Here is a 17213-nt window from a genome sequence, read left to right on the forward strand (position 1 = left end):
GTGACTGAGCTTTATAAAGTCAAGCTAAAACACATTTTACTACAAGTAAAAACAGGAGTTAAGAGAAAATTAAAACATCACATTTAAGCAAAGATTTCAACAAATAATAACATCCAAGATCAAATACAAACAAAGGAGAGGAGTAAGCATCACATTTTTTCCCTTCACCCACACAAATGTAGACCAACCTGTAGATACAAAAATGCTGCTAGCAAGGATTTTCTTGCTATTTTCTAAGTCCGTGAGAGGCTTTTCTCTCACGCAGAAGACGTAGCAGGGAATGTAAACAACCAAGCCACCTGCAACCTTGAAAAATCTTGTTTATGTATAGTAGAAAAATATTTTGACAATGGATGTTTTAGGATTTTAGCCAATCACCCCAAGGGGTGGCTGGTCCTTTGTCCAATTAGACTATGAAGAAAAAAGTCTATAAAAGAGTTTGTAAAATAATTAAATAAATCAATCTTGCTGCACAATTCCTGCCTGCTGGATCTTCTCTCCTCCTCTCCCTATGGCTGCGGGACACGGTGATATACCCTAGGGCTCAGGCCTGCGGTAATACCAACCCTTTTTTTTTTAGCTAGCAGTTCTATTTACATATTTATACTGAGCTGAAATGGTCTAATAATTTTTCTAAGATTTCCATACTGAAACCTGACAAAGAACTTTAAAAAAGTGTAAAATAAGTAAAAAACCCCAAGCAAGCAAGCAAGCAAGGGGTCTTATATGAGCATGTACCAGAAAGTTTGGAAATAATATTGTGTAGGTCAGATGGGTACTCAAACATTATTGAGCATTTAAGGAATTGTTTAATCCCTGCCTTTTTCCATAGATAAAAAAATAAAATCAATTTTCCACATTTATACAGAAAAAATAACTAATCCAATTTTTGGATCTGGTTGTCTTCCTACTGCCATCAGCAGAAGCTTGACCATTTATTTGGTTGAGTGAAAACAGCCTGGTCCTATTGGTCTGGACTCCCGACCACAGGATCAGGTTGCTGAATACATCAATAAATCCGATTAGTCCGTAAAAGGACTGAATGACTTTTCAATCATGACTTTTCAGAATTTCAACACATTCCACTCTAACTAAATGAAAGCACCTCCAAAAGGAACAGATGTAAGGCTGTGAGTGAAATTAAAACCATACTTCCACTGCAATATATAATATATAGTGACCCATATTCTCGTCTTCCTGATCCCTCAAATCCATCTAGGCTTTCAATATAATAAAATTATATGATTATATTTTCAACTGTTTATTTAAAATGGCTTCAAAATTTTAAAGCTGTGTATAAGTCTGGCCCTTTAATATGTGTTGTGACCCGTGCAGTTGTTAAATTAATAGAACTGAATGTTCCTAACAGGTTTTTTTTTGCTCTACACTTTATCATAACAACAAAGGGCAAGAAATTGTCTTCCTGCTTCCAAAATCTCAAAGTACTTTCCACCTTCCTGTATCAGGCAAAATGTACGGTTACTAAGCTTTTTTTAACCAAAAATTATTCAAGGAAGGAAAAATGAAGAAGAGTAAGAGACAGAGAGGGATTTGGACATCCAAACAAAAATGGTCCAACACTAAGGGCAGTCATCTTGAAAAGGAAAAACAAAGGGTTAAAATTCCGGTCTCCTGCCTGACGTGGACAACAGAAATCAAATAACTCAGCAACACCCTGTGTGATTTTCTTAACCACTCACTGTAATTGCAACGTAGATCAATTCTGCTTTTGCTATAAGTAGCAATAGAGTAGCTTATTTAAGCATGTGGCTGGCATGCACAAGCCATGCAAATTATTTACCCTACTTTATAAATACTACACATGGAATAAACTCTCAATTATCAGTAGGTCTCTGCCCAAGGCACAGTCATGCAGGAACATGCAGCTGCTTGCAGGAACCCACATTTGTACGAAGAACCCCCTCGGAGGCTGTAAAAGAAGGGTGGATGGAATTTGTGACATGCATAAAGGGAAAAAAAAAAAAAATTAAATCTGACATGAAAATTGTGGGCATCAGTTATCATCATGTAGTTTCAAGAATATGGGCAGGAACCTTCAAAATAAAAGATTACTAATTCAGGCACATGATTCACAGGCATGAAAACACGACTTGAAGAGATAAATTAGTACACTGAGAAAACCCTCTTCAGAAACTCGAGTGTAGACTTTAACCAAAGTCCTGTTTTTGTTTATGTGACAACTAACTAACAAACTAACTAACAGCCAACAAACCCTAACCCTAACCCATAACCCCAACCCTAACCCAAACCCTAAACTTAACTCTAACCCTAACCCTAATCCTAACCTTAACCCTAACCCAACCCAAACCCTAATCTAACCGTAATCTAACCATAACCATAACTGCAACTGTAACCCTGAATTCAGCATGATTTCAAGGGGCGATTTACAGTTTGGAGACATGGATGGTGCAAAGGCATGGTTATTTTTGGAGTCGGACTTTGGTTCAAGCAGTGGAATAGACGCCCTTCTGAGGAGTGGGTGTATTTTATAGTACCATTCAAGAGATGGTGGCTTAGGCAGAAGTGGTTTCTGCCAGAATCCAAGATGGCAAAAAAGGGTGGAAGTCTCATGATGCCACATCAAAGATGGCCTCTTTACAGAAAGTTTTTTTAACCCTCTGTTCCGGTTTGGCCAAATTTAGAAATATATCCTCTGAGAGAAGGCAGGTTACAACCATCCCTCCCCCACCAGGTTCAGGAAAAAAAAATTTTCCTCAAAGGAAAGTGAAAGAGATAAAAACTATTTATTTAACAAAGACACAGGAAAAGGATAATGATGCAGGTGAGAGGTGCGGGGGCAGGAGCTGCAAGCAGGGTTTCCCAGGCAGAAGGAGCAGGGAGAATTTTGCCTCCCAGCAGCTCTCTGTGAGTGCTGGATGGACTCTGGGCTGAGCAAGATGATTTTCAAGGTGTTGGCATTTCTTTTAATGTAGTTTTGGTGAGGTCCTGACTCAGTACCTTTATTGCCACTGCTGTTGGCTGAACAGCGGCTCCTGATTTACCTGTGTGAGAAACGCTGCTCACAGATGAAACTTTCTGAAAATTTATTGAACAAAAGAATGACAATTAGAGACCTCAAATGGGCGGTCTGCCCCAAACACAAAGTAAAGGGTAACAGCGCTGGGCGCTTGATCAGAGATCAGTTCGGTCAGAGGCACACCCCACAGCTGGGGAGGTTATGTTTTATACCCCAAAGTTCGGAGAATTCCCTCCCATGGCCCCGCCTTCTGGAGCTATCATGGTTGGCTCGCTGGTTTCTAGGGCCTTCTCACTGGCTCACTGGTTGGCTCGATGTCATCCAGGGGTCTTCTTACTGGATCGTCAATTGCCCAATGGTGTTCCTGGACTTATTCCTTTATGATAATGAGGTTTACACCCATATTCTAGAAAATTCCCACCCCAACTCATGACACCTAATAACTATTTAAACTGATTTACAACTTCATTAACATTGATCAACAGTATAATAATCCATTAAAAACTAACTCACTTTTAACCATACAAAAGCCAACCTTTGCAGCCCCTCCCATTCGTAACACCTGTGAGGTCCCAGTTTCTTCACTGCTTCTCATAGCTCATTCAGTAGCTGGAATCCCAGTGATGCAGTGATGCACTGGAACTTCTGGGTTAATTTTAAGTCTTGCCAGATGCTTTTTACGAGGTTGTTATGATCCAGTTTAAATCCAGAAAAGCAAAGAAAGCTCACTCTCTCTGCATAAACTGGAAAGAACTTAGAAGGTTCAAAATATTCCCAGAAACGAGATTAAAACCAAGCAAGATTAAATGTTGATGCCAAAAAATTGATGTATTTTATTTAATAGTAAAGGGGGCAAAGAGAAGGAAAGAGAAAAGTAGAGAAAAGTTAGAAAAAGCCAAGGTTACTTAAAAAGAAAAGCATAGGATAGGTCACCACCACACTGTGCTACCTTTAGTGCTGCCAAGATGGAGTGGGGGGAGTGAAGCAGTTTTTGCCCTTTTTTTTCTTCTGTCGTTTGAAGCATCTTATCTGCCTTCTCTGATCTCGGGAGTAGTTTGGCATGAATGCGGCCGCCTGTCCTACCGAGTTGCAGGCGTGGTGCCTGGTCATTGCAGCCGAGCTTTGGTCCACTCGCAGTGCTCTCACCACGGGACGCAGGAGCAGGGTAGGGGTTCCACAACTCACTTGCGACTCGTGACTTTGGTCCAGGGGGGTTCTCCTCAGGGGGGCAGTGTCAGCTCCAGGAGGTCTCAGAGTGTCTCGAAGCAGGCGATGGTGGTGGTGGGGGGGAAAGACAAAGGTCAGGGACTCCGCCCCTCGCTTTTCCCTCTGACTTACACCAGTTTTGCCTTCCTTTTTATGGGCCTCAAGGCGGGCTACCCACAGTCCAAACCGCCCGTATAATGATAAGCAGACAAAATGACGAGGCATTTTTGGAGTTTTTCAGGTTTAGAGCAGTCATAATGAAAAAGCACTTTTGAACCCTTTCAGGTGTTGAGCAGTCGTAACATCGAAGCACTTTTTGCAGCCTTTCTCTTATTATTAGGCTCTCACAGAGGTTAAATTCCAGTGAATCTGTACCAAAAAAGGGAGGCCCTGAAGCAGAAGAAGCTGTGCTGCAGGACCTGGTGGCGTTGGTGTGCCCTTGCCTGTACCTGTTCATGTGTTCCCCTGCTGTGCTGTCAGTGCTGCCTGCCAGAGCGGTGGGGATGGGCAGATCCAAAGAACTGGAGTTAAACCCCATGGAGCCATTTTGGAGTGAGTGGGTGGGACTGAGGCAGAGCTGATCAGGGATGGAGGTGGGAACTGAAGCCTTCACAGGGAAAGGTGTCTGATCATCACAATCCTCCGCTTTTCCTATGACAGCAGCTGTCCCTGGTCATTCCTGCTGTTTGTAGGGAGTTAAAATTCCCTTGAGGATTTGCTCAAGGGTATTGAGCAGCGAGCAGTGAGATCCATTTCCTGAGAGGAGTCCTTGAAACAGAACTGTGAGAAATGAAGATGCTGCAGCTGGAGCGATGGGAATGGAGAGCCCATGGAGAGTGAATGTTGTCTGGTGAGTCTCCTGATGTTCCTGATCTAATGCTGTGCTGTCACCAAGTGACCTCATTCTGATTTAAACTGTCTCAATGTGCTGAAAGTGCACACTGAAGTATAAAATGCCTGTGGGAAGCGTCATGTTCCCAAGGGAATGCTTTAGGGATGTGCAGCTTCTGAACTACACAAATAATAAAGATTCCCACAGAAACCTGCTGGGCCGTGGTTCTGGGACAGGAGTGTCAGGAAAGCGGCATCTTCAGTGCTGCCTCAATAATTCTTTTCCTTGGAGCTCTCAGGATCAGGATGAAATGGTGTTCATGCCCCGCCAGCAAAGTGTGGAGCAGGATCAGTGCTGTAACCGTGTCTTTTCCTGCTCTCTGCACACTCTCAAGAATGGCCTGGAGTGCTCTGGCTCATGGCAATTTATTCTGTGTAAGAGCTTCCTGTGCCTGCCTGTGCAGCTGGGACAGTCCCTGGGCGTCCCATGGAATCCCTGAGGCTGGGGAAGCTCTATGAGACCATCAGGTCCAACTGCTGCCCCAGGACTGCTGGGCCACCCCCAACTCATGTCCCCAGGTGCCACATCAAGAACCACCCACTGAGCGACATGAAATGGGGTGAGGGCTTGTCTTGGGGTGACTTGATGTTGTATTCCCTATCACTGCTCTATGCCCAGAAATTAGTTTTATGCCTTTCTATGCCTCTAAACTGAGCCTGAGAGGGGGGAGAGAAAAAACCCAACAAACTTTCAAAGCAGTTTTGCAGTTTGTTTTCATGTTTTTCGAGGACACAGAGATAGAGATGGCTCTCTGCATTCAGTGGTGGCAGGAGAGCCAGAGCGGAGGGAAGCACCTGGCTTGCTTTCTCTCCAGCCAGCTTTCAGCCAGTTTTTCAGCTCCTTTTCCTCCAGAGAGCTGAACTTTGTTTTCCTGGGACTCCAATTTTTTTCCCCGTCTTCTCTGCTGGACTGCTTCAATATCAGAACACATCGGGAGGACTTTCCACCGAGCACTGAGGGCCTGGCCCTGGGCCAAGTCCCAGCTCTGAGGAGGAGGGAGACCAAAGGGAAGACTCAAACATTTTTCCAGGTTTTTCTCCACAGTGAAAGATTTTATTATTTAGCAGTATTATCCTTCTCCCGTGTGTTTGTTAAATAAATAGTTTTTATCTCTTTCTCTTTCCTTCAAGGAAGAAGTTTCTTTTTTCCCCAAACCTGGTGAGGGAGGGGTGGTTTGTAACCTGCCTTCTCTCAGAGGATATATTTCTAAATTTGGCCAAACCAGCACAGGGCTGCAGGCACCGACAGTGTCATTTCTCACTGGAAGTAGGGCTGGGGGTTCCCAGAGGGCCTCCAACACCCATTCCTTTCTCCCTGGCCTTCTGGGGCTGCTCTGAGAATGCAATGTGCAGGGGGGGCAGCCCAAAGCCAGGCTTGGGATCATTTCCATGTGGTTCAGGGAACCTGTGCCCGAAGCACCTTGAACTCCTGTGTGCTCAGCATCTTTTCCTTTGGGTTTTTATGCACTTTGAAACAGATTTCAGGATCTATCAGTGAATTCAGTGAATTATCCCAGCCAAAGATCTTTTTGCTGACCCAAAAGTAGCTTTTAAACCCCAGACCCACAAGGCTTGCAGTATTTTCCAGAAGCACCGAGAGACACAATGGAAGATCCTGTTCAGTGATACAGCTGCCCATGAGTACCAGGTCAGCTGGGAGACCCCTTGCTATCGTGTGTTTTCCTCTCTCAGAGGAGGAAAAAACACTTGGCTTTCCCATGTGGGGATTGACTGAGGCTGTGAAGTGCAATCCAGAGCATCTCCAGACAGCTGATGCTTGGGGCTGTGGTGTACTCAGACAACATTCCAGCCTGTCTGCTCCAGGGTTGGACGTGCCTTTCTACAGTTATTCAGGCTGGGTATCCCACCTACTCAGTGCTCTCCTGATGAAATCCCAGGACCAGCAAGTCCCTGAAGCTCAGGGAAGAGAAGAGATGAGTTCAAGGGGAGAGTATTTCCATAAAACAGACAAAAGGGATATTGGAGCTTTTTCTCAGAGCAGAATTTCAGTTATGTTCAGAGGTACTAACTCAAGGAAGGTCTATAAAGTAAAATCTGCATGGAATGATACAGGTGCCTCTCCACAAGGCAGGAAATAATAATTACGGGGGGGTTAATGAATGGCATGAACTCTCCTGGCAATGATGAGTTTGGTTTTCCCTCAGGCTGAGGCAGCCAAACTAATTCCCACAGGTTTCACCACAGCCACAGAATTCCACTAGCAATGGTCAGAGATCATCCAGATCACCACTGGCTCCAAAGAGCTCGATAAACTGCTTGAAGGTCAGCATTTTATTATTTCTCTTTCCTGCTGAAGCTCAGTTATTTGGGTGGGGTTTTCCCATGAACATGATCCTTGCATGGAACAACGTAAGACAAGTTGTTGTTCGATGAAAGACCTCTAGGACTCTCTTGAATAACTGCTTTTATTTTAAAAGCTGCAGAAATATTTTTAACCCTTTTAGTTATGATGCATAAGAGCTGTCCATTTTTGGATGTTTCTGGTTTATTTAAGTCCCTGACATATTTAGGGAAAACAAAACCAGGTATCATCATCTCCCCAGTGCTGTGGTAATCCAAAAATTAAAACAAGTAATTTCAGCTCTTCAGCATCTTCAGAAACATACCTGAACTTCTTATCTACAGCTTGAACAACCCTCAGGATGACAACCACTTTTCCCAATCAGTTTTGAAACTTTCAGCCAAATTAAGTGTTTCACTATAAATGTAATATTTTATATGTGGTGTATATATACATCTATGTATGTATGTATGTATCTATCTATACCTTTAGCATGCGACCTTTTAATTTTTATTATTCGTCATTATTGTTATTTTCTCCTCAGGAAAAACAGAAATGGGGTCCATAACAAAGTTATTATGCAGGGAATTCTATACTGGGAAGACTCAGCTGTGTCACAGCCAGGCAGTTGCCTGTCAGGTGGGTGGTTCACTTAATTACAATCCAGTATTCAGAAACCACGGCTTTGGGATATTTGCTAATTTGGGCACTTTCCTTGACTTTCAAAGTGTTTACTCTCTAGAGGTTGCTATTCCATAAAATATTAGAGGCTTGGACTTAATTTGATAATTTTGTTGACTCCCTAAACTTCCTAGCTCAAAGCTGAGCACCTGTTCTCTTGTGTGGAATCATGGAATCCTGGGATAGTTTGGGTTAGAAGGGACCATACAGTTCCATGGGCAGGGGCACCTTCCACTAGACCTGGTTGCTCCGAGCCCCATCCAACCTGGCCTTGAGCACTGCCAGGGATGGAACAGCCACAGCTTCTCTGGGCAGCTTTTGCCAGGGCTTCAGCACCTTCATAGGGAATAATTTCTTCCCAATACCCCATCTATCCCTGCCCTCTGTCAGTGTGAAGTCATTTCCCCTTGTCCTGGCACTCTGGGGTGACAGGTACTACAAAGAAGGTGTTGGAGATGGGAACCAGGAATCTCTCCTCTTGCTTTTGCCTGCTAAATGGGACTTTAATCATAATAACTTGGGATATTATTTTTTGTAAGGGCATGTGGCAATATCTGCTGTATTTATGGATACTTTATTCCCTTTTCATTCCTTTTCTTCTCCTTTAGCTCCCCATGGACCGCGAGGGTGGCGAGGGAAAAGCCACATCCATGGACTTGGAGGGGACCTTCCATCCAGAGCAGCTCCTGGCTGTGGCTGAAAGGTCTGTGATTGGAGGACAGGAATATATTGACTCACTACTCAGTTGGAAGATGTTTTCCACAGTTCCTGGAGGTTGATTTGGCAGGTGCTCCCTTTGCATACCACTGGTGTTGATCTTTTTCTCCCATCTCTGCCAGTCTGTCCCCATAGCTCTCATGTCATTGCTCCTCAGCACGAGGTGATTTCCCTCTCTTTTGCTACTGGAAGGGAATGGGAGGTTCCCAAGCAGTTGGGGACAGTACTGGCTGGATCCTGTTAGCTCTTTCTGAAAGGAATTTCATCTAATCCTGCTGGCTTCTCCTGCAGCAAGGAGTGCTCCCATGTTCCCTGTCACCAGGGAATATTTGGCAAGCAAGCAAAGGAGAGGAAGTGAAATGATGTTTGCAGCAGGCACAGGTGTGTCTGTGCTGGCCACATACAGTGTCCTTGGAATAATGGAATTGTTCAGGTTGGAGAAACCCTCTGAGATCACAGTGCCCAGCCACTCCCCCAGAGCTGCCAAGGCCGCCTCTGTCCCGTGTCCCCAAGTGCCACATCAACACTGCTTTAAATCCCTCCAGGGATGGGACCTCCCTCATTGCCCTGGGCAGCTTGCCAGGGATGGACAGCCTTTCCACTAAGAGACTTCCTAGTATCTAATCTAAACCTCCCCTAGTATCACATGAGGCTGTTTCTTCTTATCCATTTAAAATGGTTCCAGTCATTCCATTTTCTCTTCATCACCACATGTTGCATTTTTTCCATCGGTTTTTATCTCTCCCAGGGATGTGAGTTTTTATTCCAGTCTTTTGGCAAAGCTCCTGGCTAACTCATGTGGATGAAGTTGTCACTCAAGTTTCATTCCTTTATTTTCCCTGATTTTGCAGGTATGGCCTGTCTGGCAGTGATGTCCTAGACAATGCAGCCTCTGCCAGGACTTTAACACTGATCACCAGACCCAGGTGCTGGATCAGGCCTTGGCCATGATGGCTGAGTCACAGTAATTACACTGATTTCATGGACTTTGTTCCCACATAGGATTAGCCTTTGGCTTCTCCAGGGAAGTAGCTTGTTCCATGGACAGTCAGGTGTCAGCAGCACGTCTTCCTGCTGGAATTCTGGGTGCCAGTGACTGGCTCCAGCTGATGTGGCTGTACAAACACAGGGAATTAATGGTTCCTCAGTGCCAGCCTGAGGAGCAACTTTGAAGCTCAATTTATAACTGTAGAAACAGTGCTGATGATTTCCAAGCTCCCAGGAGACCTGTGGAGGCAACTTGGGATTGGAACCAAGACTTAGAGCCCTGCCTGCTCTTTACCAGGTAGACACTGCTGATCATGGCTAGTGCCGTGGCCCTGTACTGCATGGATTCCTAGGAAAGGGGGGGAGCTCTCTGCCAGGCAGGTGCACCTGGCCAGCTTCCTGTGGATGGTGCTGCACCTGGCTGATGAGGTGAACATCAACTGGGTTTTATTGCCAAGGTAAAACTCACTGTTTTTCTTACAAAGCCCAGCGATTTGGTCCCAATGGCTTTGTTGCTCAGTCTCTGCTCCCATTGGTTTGGAGAGGCTTGCTCCCACAGTAATGGACACCTGGAGTGTCCCTGTGTCCTTTTTCCCTGCTTTTCTGTTCTGATTGTGAAAAATAACTGGGTTTTGGTTGTTTCTCCTGTATGGCAATCATTTCCACAAACTGGGTGGTGGCACAGATAGACGGAGCTGCCACATTTGCTGCAGATCCCAAAAAACCCATCGGAAGGAATATCATCGATCCTGCTTCCTCCACCAGGTGAGACAGAAGATGGTCATATCCCAGTTTTATAGAACTGGCCGAGTAGCTTGTACTTCTGGGATTTCCATAGTCTGTTCATGGCACTTCACCTTAGTGCCGCTCTGGGCTCTCAGTCTGCAGAGAAATTAACATCTCAGGCAGTTCTTACAGCTCTACTTAATGGTTTGTGGATTATGATGATTTTCTGGAAGTAGGCTGTCCATTCTAGCCCATTGTCTTTCCTCCCCCTATCAGACTGTACCTGCGGAAAGGCCGAGGTGAGACAGGATCTGACTCACCGTGTCTTGCTGAGGCCGCTGTGTTTGCTATCAGTGCTGATGGAGTGGGAGATCCTAAATACCGAAAACTCCTTTTTTTCTCCCCTGAGTCCCAAGACTCTGTGTCCATAAGAGGCTCCTTTCTTGGTGGCACCTTAGGGATACTTCTCAAGGCATCAGGCAGAAGAAGATGTGGTGTGTCAACATGGGAACCGTCAGGACGCACTGAGTGCAGCCGGAGCCGTTTGGAAGAGATCTCTCTTTGGGCAGTAGACACAGATTAGGTCAGTGTGCTTCCTCAGGAGTATTCTGTCCTGGGGTGATGTTATGAGGCCGCTTTATTCCTTAACTGTCTGCTTAATGCCCAAGGACACTCTGTCTTTAAGATGGATCCAGGGGGCGAGGCTGGAACCATGGCACCCGCATGTGGTTTGGTTCAATGGCTCAGCCCAACGGGCTCTGGGGCTCTGGGGCTCAGTGGGGGCTCGGGAGGGATTGCGCTGGGAGCGCTGTGCTGCTCTTCATTTTTTTTTGTTCCGGCTAGCTGGAAAAAGGTTGTGTTGGTTTTTTTTTGTTCTTTTTCCCTTCCCTCCCCTTGCCTCGTGCCTCCCTTCCCTTCCCTCTGGTCATGGGAGCCTGCCGGGTGGCCCCAGTGGGCCCACAGGGTGGCCCCGGCTGGTCCAAGCCCGAGTGGCTGTTCCCTCTCTGGGAATTTGTTGTATTTTGAGTTTTGTTTTATTCTGTTCTACCCTGTTTTGTTTTGTGTTAATAAACAGTTTGAGTTTTTTCCCACTTTCACTTGTTGTTACCAATTTGTCCCATTGGTGGAGGAGAAGGGGAGGCTATTACCGCAGGCCTGGTTCCTACAGTATATCACCATGTCCCGCAGCCATAGGGAGGAGGAGGAGAGAAGATCCAGCAGGCAGGAATTGTGCAGCAAGATTGATTTATTTAAGTATTTTACAAACTCTTTTATAGACTTTTTTCTTCATAGTCTAATTGGACAAAGGATCAGCCACCCCTTGGGGGTGATTGGCCGAAATCCCAAAACATCCATTGTCAAAATATTTCTCTACTATACCATAAACAAGACTTTTCAAGGTTGCAGGTGGCTTGGTTGTTTACCTACTCTGCTACCTCTTCTGTGAGAGAGAAAAGTCTCTCATGGACTTAGAAAATAGCAAGAAAATCCTTGCTAGCAGCATTTTTGTATCTACAGGAGGCCCTTTTCCCTTTGGAGGAGGCGCTCATTCTGGAGCGCTTCCTCCTAAAATTTTGTCTCCAAAACCAAGACACATTCCCAGAGAACCATACCCTTTGTGTTTTCCTGTATCCCTCCATGGACGTGGTGTAGTAAAATCTTGGTGGCTGCAGTTTGGAACTTGAGGAATTTGAAGTAAAATTGAAAGGTTTTTAGAGAAGTGGTGATTTATAAAATAAAGCAGAATGGTATTTCACATGAGTAATTTGGGATTGGTGATGATCCCAGTCCATAATCTTTCTGTTCATTTTCTTTTGGATGCTGCAACCTGCTGTGTTGGGGGAACTGTTCTTTTACATTTCAGGTGAATTCTCTGTATTTCATTAATTCTCCATGGAAATCTGCTTTTAATAAAAAGGACCATGACGGTATTTATGATGTCACAGGTTCCTGGGATTCACAGGTGTGTGTTCAGACCAAGGATTGTTTTTTCTGGCTAAAGCTGCACCAATCTCCTAGGAATCTCAGTCTGGGTTTGTCTTTTCTCCCAATTCTTCTTAGTTTGGGGGTGCAGTACAGCCCTGCCCTGTATATATCTTAAAAGAGTTTTTGGGGTTCAAAAGATTCTTTTGTATTCTTCAATATTTATCTCTAACTTGATCTAAAAGAATAATGCAGTATCATTGTGGTTTTATTTGGTGCATTTTAAAGTTGGTCCCTTGAAGCAAATTGTATCCCTTGGTTCAAGCTGGCAGCTCTTTATCATCTCTTCATTCTTTTAATTCCTTTTAATTATTTCTAAAGCAATTACTGTAATTAATATACAGTAAGGAGAACAGCATTATTACCCTGCCGGATTGGAAAATTCAAGCCCAGTTCCTTGAAGAGATTGAGACAGGGGAAGGGGAGCTGGGACTCAGGCTGGGTTTTGGCAGTGAGAATTCAGTGAGGAGGGGAGAGGGGAGATTTCCCTCTGAAGAGGTGTTTGTTTTAGGTTACAGTGTAAGGTGTAACCAAAAGTATGTATTCTGTCACCATCTTCATAAACTGTTAAAGCGGGTGGGGCAGTGTTCCTTATCTCCTTCATGACTCATCCCTGATAACTCCCTCCAGGAGATACCTTCTGCTAATAGGCCATTAACACTTTACTGCATGGCTCATAAATCACATCATCCCATTGTGAGATGCTCTGCCCAGGGGGAGGAACCAAGCATCCCTACCTGGATATAATCTGAGGTTTGGAACACCACAGCCAGTCTTTCCTACTGGATTCCCAGAGGACGAGAGCAACATGAACACCACCGGACGACCAGACCCTTCTACAGGATCACCGCTTCAACAGAACCACATCTGTCTCTTCAGGAGGTCTGCAGCCATCATTTAATCAGACTGCTGCCACCATGCGGACCAACAAGGCGTCAGGCTGTATCCTGACTGTCAGTTTAAGCCAGTGTTTTCTGCCTTTATTTTTAATTTTCCTATTAAATTGTAGTTCTGACTTGGAGTCTCCCACAGGTTTGTTTTCAAACTAGTACAGTGTTTAAAACCGATTCTGCTGGGTTTGTGTGCCCCCACCTCAAAAAATGATCCTGGTTAAAGGGGACTTGGGGAAGCAGTAGAATGTGCTGGGGGGCCTGTGCTGGGTATCCCAAATCCCTTTCAGGGATGCTGGGCAGTGCCAGCTTCACAGGGACATTATGGAGGGGCTGTGCTGGGACCCCCCAAATTCCAGGCAGGAATGCTGGGTGCTGCCAGACCTTTGGGATGCCCCAGAGAGGCTCCAATGCCTGATCCAGGTAGTTTTCCCATTTTTTTCTGATGTGCTCAGACCCCGGAAGCTCTTTATAACCCCATGAGATGAAAATCCCCTGGGAGCAGTTGGAATCGGAACTGATCACACAAAAACACATCCAGGAGAGGAAATGAGACATTCCTACACAGATTTATTTTCCCCAATGTGTTTTTAATTTAAAGCAGAAGCCGCCTTCTCTCCCCACACGAGCTGACCCCCCTAACCCTTCTTCCTCCCCTGTCCCTACTCTGCTACCCAAACCCTCTATTCCTCTTCTACCCCTCCTGTCCACCCTCCTGCTACCCCCACCTGGCCTTTTCCTTCCCCTATGTACCCTGACCCTCCTCCCTGTTCTGGCAGAACAAGTCAGTAAGAATACAAGAATGACTGCCACTGGAGCAAAAGCTGGTTTTCAGCAGAAAATGCTGTTTCTAGAGTTAAGATGAAAATGTGAACATTTTGTTATGTTGAATTACTTTTATAGACTGAATTTTACCTTTAGCTGCCTCAAAAAAGCGTATTTTTCTATTTTACAGAGAATAAATTGAGATCTGCAGTATCCACAGTCACCCAGAACTGAGACTAAATGGAATTTAATCCCGGATTCCTAACAAACAGCTATAAAGTATTTTGACAGTTAATGAGATAGTCTAGAAATTAATAACCACACAAATAAATTTTAATTAAAAGTGAGATTGTGTCTATGAGATTAAAAATGTTACCAGCATTCTTTCTGTTGAACTGACACAAAAATTTGTTATTCTTAGGTATTAGTGCTATATTTTAATGAGATATGGTATGAGCTTTTTGCATGTTGCGGGTTTACAAATTTTGGGCTTAAATTCCTTATTACTTTTGCTTGTTTCATTGAGCAACGCAGCTACCCCTTAGAACATTAGTACCTTATAGACATGAGATATCACAATAAATAAGACAAATACCTGTGAGGGATTACTGACAAAAGATGACTAATGCGACTTCATATTAATCCAGAGAAGCAGTAAAAGAGACTGAGATAGCTTGAATGATAAAGAGCATTATAACAATTTGTGAATTGTTGTAATTAAGAATTAACACACAACTTAGTATTTGAGAACCATTTCAAAACTACATCCAGGAGTACTCTTGTGGTATATAAACCCATAACCCTATAATATCTTTTTAATTAAAAGTGCAAAAATTTCTGCTGAGATTCTAAACATTAAAAAAGAACAGCAGCCCTACTGCAGCAATACACTTTTTAGAATATGATTTGTAATTCACAAGACAGAGCTGAAGACACCTGCATAGCACCATGCACGTGTAGAATCCTTTTGCTGCCTGTCAGCATGTCCCATGCCTGTGTGAGGAGAAGCAACGTTCCTGTCTCTCACCAGGCTCAGCAGAACATTTTCCTGGCTGTTAGGTTCCTGATGGGAGCAGAGTTTCCTTTCACTTCTAAATTTCTCAAAATAAATTTTAATTTTTTAAATTGCATTTCAGCCAGTTCTAACTGTTTGTGACTACATAAAGGATCATAGGAATGCAAAGGAAGCACCTGTCACGAATTTTCACTTTGGCAGAGACCAACACGTTCCCGTAACTCTGAACACGACAACCACGTGCCAGGACAGAAGCACTTGCTGGATCCTTCCTTCTCATGGCAGCAATGAAATACACCATGCACCGGGGCTATGCCCCTTCATTCTCAGCTATATGGACTGTCCCAATTCTTCACACTCGCAGAGCCTAGCTTCTAACGTTAAAACACACTCAGCTGCTGCTCCCATGCCAATGGTCTAAGAACAAAATCCCATCACTGGCCGGCACATTCACCTTTGCAGCCTATAAACCACACCGAACAAGCTGCTGCTACACTTCCTCTCAGCCATCACACCATGATTAAGCATGTGGAGTCTGAAGCGAAACCGAACTGATTCCAGTGTACAGCTCTGCTGGGAAAATGATCCACCACAGAAAGCTTTTGCTGGCCTTCCCCTTTACAACCAATACCTTGCGTTCGGACTGCGTTCAGGTGGCAGTCACGCTCCTCTTGCAGCCTGTGACCTGCGATCATTCCATGGTGCTCTGCATGTTCGTCGTCTGTCAGCTCTCTGTACCGTTCCTGCACTTTCAGTCCAGCAGTGGTTACAGTGTCCCTGTGTCACAGAGAAAGGCTCCAGGAGAGAAGAACTTCCTCTGTTACCCCTTCCTGTGGCAGCCTTTTGTTTGAAGGCACGTTCCCTCCAAGCGGTATGGACCGTCCCCTTGTTTCACTCTTGCAGAGACCAGTTCCAAACCTTAGAACCGCTGGCAGCTGCTCCCATGCAACAGGGCTAAGAACAGAAGCCCACCGACAGCATTCACCTTGCCCTTCGTAGCCTGTATTCTGCACTCACCCCGGGTGAGTTCTGCACTTCACTTTTTCCCTCGGCTATGTATGAGACCCCAATACCCTTTCAGTCTCATGCAGTCCGAAGTGGCCGTCTGGCTCTCACTTAGAGAAACGTGCCAGCACAGAAATGGTCACTGCGCTAGTGCTTTTGTCTCCAAACTTTCCAGCAAAGCGCCACGAGCTGGACCTCTGCTAGACTGAGGTTAAAGACTGTTTGCTTCCCTTTGGAAGCCGGGGGTGGACAACCCAGTGTGCCACAACCTTCCTAGAGAGAATGTCCTGCAAGGAATGACTCTTCCAGGGGTGGTGGCAGGCCTCTCCTGGGAAGTGAGTGATTTTAGCAAGTGTAGTGATTTCTCAGCTACAAGTGATTCCAGCTCTTGTGAATCAGCTCTTTGTGAAATCACCCAAGGTGAACTCCGGGACAGCGAGACAGGAGCCTCATATGGCGATTCCACAAGGGTAGCTTTTATTGTCCAGCAGTCCCTGTGAAGGGAAGCCAGGGACAAGGCTCCCTCCCATCAGGGCTAGGGGGCAGAGGTTATATGGGGAAGGCAGGGGCTGAGGTAAAAACCAACTAGTCAACTGGGTACAGGCCATTACCATATAGAAACAAGGCATGCTGGGGGGTGGTTCACTTTCTCGCCATGACCTGAGGAAGGTTGCTTATCTCTGGGCATAGTCTTTTTGCTCTCAGGCCTCTCTTCTCCAAGGGAGAGCAGAGGGCTCTTTTGCCAAGGGCTCCCAGCCCTCCACAAAAGACTGAGGTGCTTTAAAGTGCAGACCATCAAGCTACGTGTGCGGTTTCAAGGTTGTTAAGAGGACAGTGAGTGGAACCTCTTTGTGGTGCCAATAGAAGTTTTCAAATGTCAGGAAGACAGCAAGGTAAGCGAATGCAGTCTCTCTCCCTCTCTCTCTCAGCACATTTCTCTGTGTGAGCCATGGCTGGAGACCCTTTGGTTTAGATTCAGGCTGCCAGAGTGCCCGAAGGCCATAGTAGATAGAGCTGTGATGGAAAGCGCATAGCACCAGTCTCTTG

The 17213-nt window shown here is 45.1% G+C and overlaps 1 long non-coding RNA gene across 1 annotated transcript; it reads left to right on the forward strand.

Moving 5' to 3' along the window:
* Positions 1–3884: 3884 nt before the first annotated feature.
* LOC116440969 lies at positions 3885–11689 on the forward strand. The gene is made up of 5 exons (XR_004238821.1): positions 3885–4163; positions 4897–5054; positions 7289–7378; positions 7942–8036; positions 8687–11689. It is a non-coding gene; the product is annotated as an uncharacterized LOC116440969 (long non-coding RNA).
* Positions 11690–17213: the final 5524 nt, after the last annotated feature.

This window comes from Corvus moneduloides, chromosome 1 (genome assembly GCF_009650955.1).
Source record: "Corvus moneduloides isolate bCorMon1 chromosome 1, bCorMon1.pri, whole genome shotgun sequence".
Lineage (NCBI taxonomy): Eukaryota > Metazoa > Chordata > Aves > Passeriformes > Corvidae > Corvus > Corvus moneduloides.